Genomic DNA, 8,497 nt, shown 5'->3' with positions numbered 1-8,497 from the left:
AGAGGGAGAGCGGGGGGCCTGCAAGCTAGCGTTGGAGCTGGCTCTTGAAACGTGCGCCCTAAAGTGGGAACACCAGGTGGGGGGAGATTGCTTGAGCCAGGACCCAGAGGCTCCCCCTGGCAAGGGCCTGTGTGGGAGTCCCTGGGTGGGAGGATGTGGGGTGATGAGGCAGGAAGGGAAGGTGGGGTCTGCTGATGGAGAAGGGCACGTTGAGAGGAAGTGGCGGGCAGTGCCCCACAGGAGCCAAGTCTATCCTGAGGCCACCCTGGGGGACCAGGCACCCTGAAGCTAGGAACTGTGGCCCATTTCCCTGATGGGAAAACTGAGGGTCTGAGAAGTCATTTGACCACCTAGCCTGAAACCAACCCTAGGCTCAGGTGACTCCAAGCTCTTCTTTAAGCTGCAGCTCTTGGCTCCAGCTGCTGTTTGAGGAGACAAAGCCTGAGTTCTGTAGCTCGTGGGGAGCTCCCTTCGCCATGAGGGCTCTCCATGTGGACTCGGAGAACATTCGACCACCCCAGTTGGCGCCAAGTTCACTATTCATTGCTATCACTCCCCACCCACACACCTTTCCAGCACCGGGGGGAAAAGACGGAGGGGCGGGGAGAGGAAGAGCCACTGGTCACCCACCCTGGTTCAGGACAAGCCAGGAACCCTGAAGGAGGGTGAGGAGAGCTAGGGCCTGCTGGCTGGCAGAGCTCGGGATTCCCATCAGGCACCCAGAGGCTGAACCTTTTCAGAGCAATTCACATAAGTTACTGGGTTCTCAACATTGACTTTTACAGAAAGGGAAATGCAACTTCCTCAAGCGCTGGCCCCAGCACTGGGCAAGTCAACTGTTCAAGCTACCAGCAAACCGGTGTCTTTCCTCTATGCTTTGCATATGCTGTGCTGAGACCGTGGGTCAGAGAGGCCAGGCGTGCCCTGTGACCACCCTGGGACTTCCTCCCTCACAGGCCACCTGAGGACTTTGTTCTGGGATACTTCTCTATACCCCTTTCTTTTTCCATCCACTGCTAGTCCATAGGGCAACCTCTGTGTTAATTTAAAATAATAATAATAATGTATTAAATACAGTGTGGTAGCCCAGATTAGAACCTGGAACAGAAAAAGAACATTCGTGGAGCTTCATTGACACAGAAAGAGTAAGGTCTGGTGTTCTGTTACACAGGGGGGTGACTACAGCAGATCACAATCTCGTGCATATTTCAAGACAGCTGGAAGAGAAGGTTTCAAATGTTGCAACAAAGAAACGATAAATATTGAAAGTGATGGATGTGGGAATTACCTGGATTTGATTAATCATTATACGGTGTATACATACATCGGAATATCACATTGTACCCCATAAATATATATGATTATGTGTCAATTACAAATAAAAAAAATTTAATAACTTTTTTAAAAGAATTCTTTTCTAGTTCTTGAAGGGAAAAAAAAGTGTTTCATGTATACATGCAAATTCTTAAATCAATTTAACAATTAAATTAGCTCTAAAAACAAGAACATCAGGCTGGGTGCGGTGGCTCATGTCTGTAATCCCAGCACTTTGGGAGGCTGAGGCAGGTGGATTGCCTGAGGTCAGGAGTTCGAGACCAGCCTGACCAACATGGTGAAACCCCGTCACTACTAAAAATACGAAAAATTAACGAGGCCCAGTGGCGGGCACCTGTAAACCCAGTTACTTAGGAGACTGAGGCAAGGAATTGCTTGAACCCAGAAGGCAGAGGTTGTGGTGAGCAGAAATCACACCATTGCACTCCAGCCTAGGCAACAAGAGTGAAACTCCGTCTCAAAATAAATAAATGAATAAAAATAAAATAAAATAAGAACATCAGTGGAAAAAGTAGTAAAATCCAAATCAAGTCTGAAAATTTTAAGAGTATTGTAAGAATAGTAATTTCTTAGTTTGACAAATATACTGTGGTGACACAAACGATGTTAGCACACAGAGAAAGTGGGTGGCAAATGTATGTGAACACTCTTACTATCTTTGCACCTTTCCTGTACATCTAAAATTCTTCCAGAATAAAACATTTTTTTGTTAAAAAAAGGGAAGAGAAAAGAATAATGCACTTCTCTAGGAATACACAGCCAATGGGTGCAGCCACCTGACCTGGAAAGCAATGTAGGTACTGAGTTTTATCCTTTGTTCACCCACTAGAGCTGAGATTGTTTGTTTTTTGGTTTAGTTTGTTTGTCTTTTGTTTGTTTGTTTTGTTTTGTTTTTTTGAGACAGAGTCTCGCTCTGTCATCGGGCTGGAGTACAGTGGCGTGATCTCAGCTCACCGCAACCTCCGCCTCCCAAGTTCAAGCAATTCTCCTGCCTCAGCCTCCCAAGTAGCTGGGACTATAGGCATGTGCCACCACACCCAGCTAATTTTTTGTATTTTTAGTAGAGATAGCGTTTCACCATGTTGGCCAGGATGGTCTCGATCTTCTGACCTCGTGATCCACCCGCCTCGGCCTCCCAACATGCTAGGATTACAGGCGTGAGCCACTGCACCCGGCCTTTTTAAAATTTTATTATTTTTATTTTTAGTTTTTGCAGTACACAACCCACTCAACTGTACATGGCCATGGCGGTCCTAAAATTGCAACTGCTCTCCATCCCAAGAAAGCCCCTTCTCCAGGAGATCCGAAGCAAAAATTCTCCTTAGCTTAAGCCATTGATTCTCTCCTTCATTCTGCATGCATCAATGATACACCACCTGAATACCCAGCTCTGGGCTTGGTACTGTAGCGAACACAAAACATGGAAGAACAGAAAGCTATCCCTGAAGCACTCTCACCCACACCAAGAACGACACAGGAGCCCTGGAGCCACTCTCTGGGAATGTCCCCCATCTGCAGGGGGTCCTGGGATTGTGTGCAGAGACCAGGGTTGGCAGAATGCCAGATGGAGGAGTGAGGCCACCTGGACGACAGCAGTCAGGCCCAAGTCCCTGTGACCAAGTCCGTAATGCAGCAGCTCTGACCTCTGCTCCAGCCCTCCTCACCTTTGGGAGGTGCACTTTGGGAGGACGAGGCGGGCAGATCACGCGGTCAAGAGACCGAGACCATCCTGGTCAACATGGTGAAACCCTGTCTCTACTAAAAATACAAAAATTAGCTGGGCGTGGTGGCATACAGCTATGGTCCTAGGCTACTCGGGAGGCTGAGTCAGGAAAATCGCTTGAACCCAGGAGGCAGAGGTTGCAGTGAGCTGAGATCAAGATCGTACCACTGCACTCCAGCCTGGCAACAGAGCAAGACTCCATCTCAAAAAAAAAAAAAAAAGGTATCTATATGGGGGTATCATTGGCATACAGTAAGTTTGATCCATTTCCAGCATATAATTCCATTCATTTTGACAGATACACGCACCCATGAAACCTCCCAAGATACAGAACATCACAGAACACTTCCATCACCTTGGAAGGCTTCCTTGCACCCCCACGCGGCCCACCTCTCCTCTGTTTCTCCCTCCCCATCCCTCCAGCCACCGCCCAACTCACACACACAAGCTCTGGTCTGCTTTTTGCCTCTGTAGATTACTTTGCATTTTCTAGGATTTCACATAAACAGCATCACACAGTGAGTGGCGTCTCGTCCAAGGCCCTTTCACACAGCATGTTTTCGAGATGCATCTTGTTGCATGTGTCATGGCGTGTATGTCCCTTTTATTAGTGAGTAGTGTCCCACTGCAGGGATGTGTTACATTTGGTTATTCATTTAGTCCCATCCTCTTCTGAGCACACTTTGCAAACTTACTGAATCACAGAACCACGAGGCCTCTGGGCAGGCTTAGAAGGGGCCTAAGGCCATCTGTATTCAACCCACTCTTGTGCCATTGATAGACAATGATTGGTTCACTGCCCATGACACAGCGGCCCAGTCCCTGCTTACATACCTCCAATGACGGGGAGCTCATTCCCTTAAGGGGCAGTCGCTTTCACTCCTGTCTAGCCTGGTCTGTTAGAAAAACCCTTCCTCATTTTTAGCCTAAATCCTTCTCCTTGGATTGTCCTCATAGAGGTGCTACCTCTTGTTCTGGGGTCACTCAGGGTCAGTCAGCTCCCTCCTCCTCACCGCAGGCCTTAGAATTTGGGAGGCACAACCCCGCCCAGCAGCATGCTGGGAAATGTTCAACTTAGAGTTCTAGGTTAGTTATTTTTCTGGTCAACATTCCAGTATATGAATGTATCGAAATGTATTTATCCAATTGGTCATGGAGATAATGACATTAAATACATATCACACAAAAACTAAAAACAGTCAATATCTCACCACACCCTAAATTCTGTCCAAAGTGTGTAAAGACCTACTCATATTTATTTCCTTTTTCCTTTCTTGAGACAGGGTCTCACTCTGTTGCCCAGGCTGGAGTGCAATGGTGCGATCACGGCTCATTGCAGCCTAGACCTCCCGGGCCAGGATTTGTAAGTGGCTTGTGATGTTTGCACTACAAACGATTCTGCTGTGAACATCCGTGTGCTCCTGGACTGGTGTGTGAGGTTTGAAGTATACACACACGTCTTGCACTTCAATGGACAGTGCTACGCCCATTTCCAGGGGCCTCCTCATCTACCCCCTGGCCCATGCTTGGCCTGTAAGACTTCATACTTTTGCCAACTAGGTAGGTGTGAATTAGCATCTCACTGTGGCTTTACTTTATATGAACTGATTCCCAGTAGTATTCAGCATCTTCGTAAGTGATTACCAGACACTTGTGTTTCCTGTTCCATAAATTGCTTTTGCTTCACTTTTGTCCATTTCTCTATCGGAGTATTTATCTATTTTATTTTGCTTTATTTTTTTGAGATGGAGTTTCACTCTTATTGCCCAGGCTGGAGTGCAATGTCACGATCTTGGCTCGCTGCAACCTCCGCCTCCCAGGTTCAAGCAATTCTTCTGCCTCAGCCTCTTGAGTAGCTATGATTAAAGATACATGCCACCATGCCCGGCTAATTTTTGTATTTTAGTAGAGATGGGGTTTCACCATGTTGGCCAGGTTGGTCTCGAACTCCTGACCTCAGGTGATCCACCTACTTCTGCCTCCCAAAGTGCTGGGATTACAGGCATGAGCCACTGTGCCCGGCCCAGTATTTATCTTTCTCTTACAGTTACTTGGAGAAGTTCTTTGCATATTCTGATTTCCAAGCTTGAATTGCTAGAGGCATTGCATACTTTCTTCCAGTCCGTGGGATGTCTTTTAATATGTTGTGACATTTAATAGACACAATTTTTATCTGCATCTAGTCAAATTTCCACTGTCTTTCCTAATTGAGGTAGGAGGCAGGGCTCGACTCAAGACCAAATTGAGGACTAGCAGAAATGGGGACGAGGTGAAAGCACCTCTCCATGAGACATGCCCACCAGTGCCATGTCAGTTTACAGTTGCCATGGCAACACCCGGACGTTACCACCCCTTCCCTAGCAACAGCCCAGAAACTACCACCGTTTTTCTAGAAAGTTCTGAATACCTCACCCCTTAATTTGCATGTGATTAAAAGTGGGTATAAACGTGACTGCGGAACTGCCCCTGAGCTGCTGCTCTCAGCACACTGCCTGTCCGGTAGCCCTACTCTGCAGGAGTAATCATGGAGCTGCAACACTGCTGCCTTCATAAAGCTGTTTTCTTCCACCATCGGCTCACCATGGAATTCTTTCCTGAGAGAAGTCAAGAACCTTCCAAAGCTAAACCCCAATCTGGAGGCTCACCTGCCCTGCATCCTAATGACTTGTGTTTTTTGAGTGAATCTTACTTAAAAATTCCTTTCCTTCTCCCGATTTCATGAAGATGAATATCTTCATTTTCTTTTAAAGTTTTGCTTTTCATAAATAGGTCTTGTCAGGTGCGGTGGCTCATGCCTGCAATCCCAGCACTTTGGGAGACTAAGGCACACAGGTCACCTGAGCCCAGGAGTTTGAAACCAGTTTGTGTAATATGGTGAAACCCCATCTCTACAAAAAATTAAAAAATTAGACAGATGTGTTGGCGCATGCCTGTAGCCCTAGTTACTCAGGAGGCTAAGGTGGGCGGATCACTTGAGCCTGGGAGGTCTATGCTGCAGTAAGCCATGATCACACCACTGTACTCCCGCCTGGGCAACAGAGTGAGACCCTGTCTCAAAAAAGAAGAAAGAAAATAAATACGAGTAGGTCTTTACACACGTCAGACGGAATTTAGGGTGTAGTGAGATTATTGACTGTTTTTAGTTTTTGTGTGATATGTTGGGTTTTCTTTTTGTTTTTTTTTTTTTTTTGGAGACCAAGTCTCACTCTGTCGCCCAGGCTGGAGTGCAGTGGCGTGATCCCAGCTCACTGCAACCTCTGCCTCCCAGGTTCAAGCGATTCTCTTGCCTCAGCCTCCCAAGTAGCTGGGATTGCAGGCACCTGCCACCACACCCGGCTACTTTTGTATATTTAGTAGAGATGGGGCTTCACCATGTTAGCCAGGCTGATCTCAAACTCCCAAGCTCTGGTGATCTGCCCGCCTTAGCCTCCCAAAGTGCTAGGATTACAGGCATGAGCCACCGCACCCAGCCTGTGTGATATGTATTTAACATCATTATCTCCATGACCAATTGTTCCAGAATCATTTATTGAGTAGCTCTGCCTGCTTTTTGCCCAGTAAGCTGTGGTTGAGCCATCTCGCATCTCACAGTTCTTGCATTGCTATAAATATCTGGGAATGGGTAATTTACTAAGAAAAGAGGTTGAATTGGCTCACGGTATCACAGGCCACACAGGAAGCATGGTGGCATCTGCTTCTGGGGAGGCCTCGTGGTGGAATGCAAAGTGGGAACAGGCATCTTACATGGCAGGGACAGGACCAAGCGGGCGAGAGGTGCCCCACACTTTCAAACAACCAGATCTCACAACAACTTACTCACTATACAGTACCCAAGGGGGATGGTGCTAAACTATTCATGCAAACTCCGCCCCCATGATCCAATCACCTCCCACCAGGCCCTACTTCCTGTGTTGGAGATTACAATTCGACATGAGATTTAGATGGGAACACAGATCCAAACCATATCACATGCCAAGAGTCTATAACTGCATGAGTCTTTTCCTAGCCTCTCCGTCTATTGGCCTCTTGGTCCACCCTCAAGTCAGTAAAACACTGCCTCAATTACTACAGCAATTTTCTTTTTCTTTTTGAGACGGAGTTTCGCTCCTATTGCCCAGGCTGAAGTGCAATGGCACCATCTTGGGTCTAGGCAACTCCACCTCCCAGGTTCAAGTGATTCTCCTTCCTCAGCATCCCAAATAGCTGGGATTACAGGCGCCTGCCACCATAGGCAGCTAATTTTGTATTTTTAGTAGAGATGGGGTTTCACTATATTGGCCAGGCGGGTCTCGAACTCCTGACCTCAGGTGATCCGCACGCCTCGGCCTCCCAAAGTGCTGGGATTACTTACAGGCGTGAACCACCGCACCCGGCCAACTACTGAAGTTCTATATCAGGTCTTTAGACCCAGCAGGGCAAATCATCCACTCTTGAACTTTTTCAAAACCGTTATCATTACTACTGACTCTTTGCTCTTTCATATAAAGTTTACAACAAGCTTGTCAAGTTCCAAAAAAAAACTGTGTGAGGATTCTGATTAGAACTGTATTCAATTTCTAGAGCAATTTGGGGAGAATTGACATCTTTATAATATTGAGTCTTCCTGTCCATTAACATGGTATATTACTTCTTCATAACTTTCAATAAGGTTTTATAATTTCTCCCCAGAAATGTCATGCACATTTTTCAAAAGATTCATTCCTCGATACCTTATTACTTTCAGTGCCATTATAACTAATATTTTTAAATTGAATTTTCTATTTGTTGCCCATATGTAGGGAAAATGTCACATTTTGCATATTGAACTTATATAGAAATCTGGATGGAAATTCTCATTCTAATTCATGTAAAGATTTTGCTACTCACAAGTCTACGGCTGTCTTTATAGACAATCTTATCATTTATGGAAAGTGACAGTTTTATTTCTTCCTTCCCAATTTTTATAACATTAATTCCTTGGCTTGTCTAGATCTTTTATTATAGGGCTGAAGGGAATCAGTGCTGGCAGGCATCCTTGTCTTATTTCTGATTTGAAAGAGACTGTTTCTAAGATTTCCCCATTGAACCTGATGTCTACTGCAGGCTTTTGGCAAATATTATTGTCAGTAAAAGAAGTTTCCCTACTATTCTTAGAAACAGCAGTTTTGTTTTATCATTATTAAGGGTTTAATTCGATTGAATGTCTTTTTCTGTATCCATGGAAATGTTGTCAATTATAGTAATATATTTTCTGATGTCCAATTCTCCTTGCATTCCCAGATAAGCTGAATTTAGTTAACCTGGGGACTATTGCTGACTATCCCTAAGCAACCATTCTCTGCTTCTTTTTAATAACAGAGATCCCAGAATTGGGGCAAGCCACACGCTCACCCAGTTAAAGACATTTCTCAGTCTCCTTTGCAGCAGAGTTGGCCCTGTGATCATGTCTGGGGGAAAAAG

Source organism: Chlorocebus sabaeus, chromosome 19 (assembly GCF_047675955.1).
Source record: "Chlorocebus sabaeus isolate Y175 chromosome 19, mChlSab1.0.hap1, whole genome shotgun sequence".
In the NCBI taxonomy this organism is placed as follows: Eukaryota; Metazoa; Chordata; class Mammalia; order Primates; family Cercopithecidae; genus Chlorocebus; species Chlorocebus sabaeus.
This window is presented reverse-complemented; position numbering follows the sequence as displayed.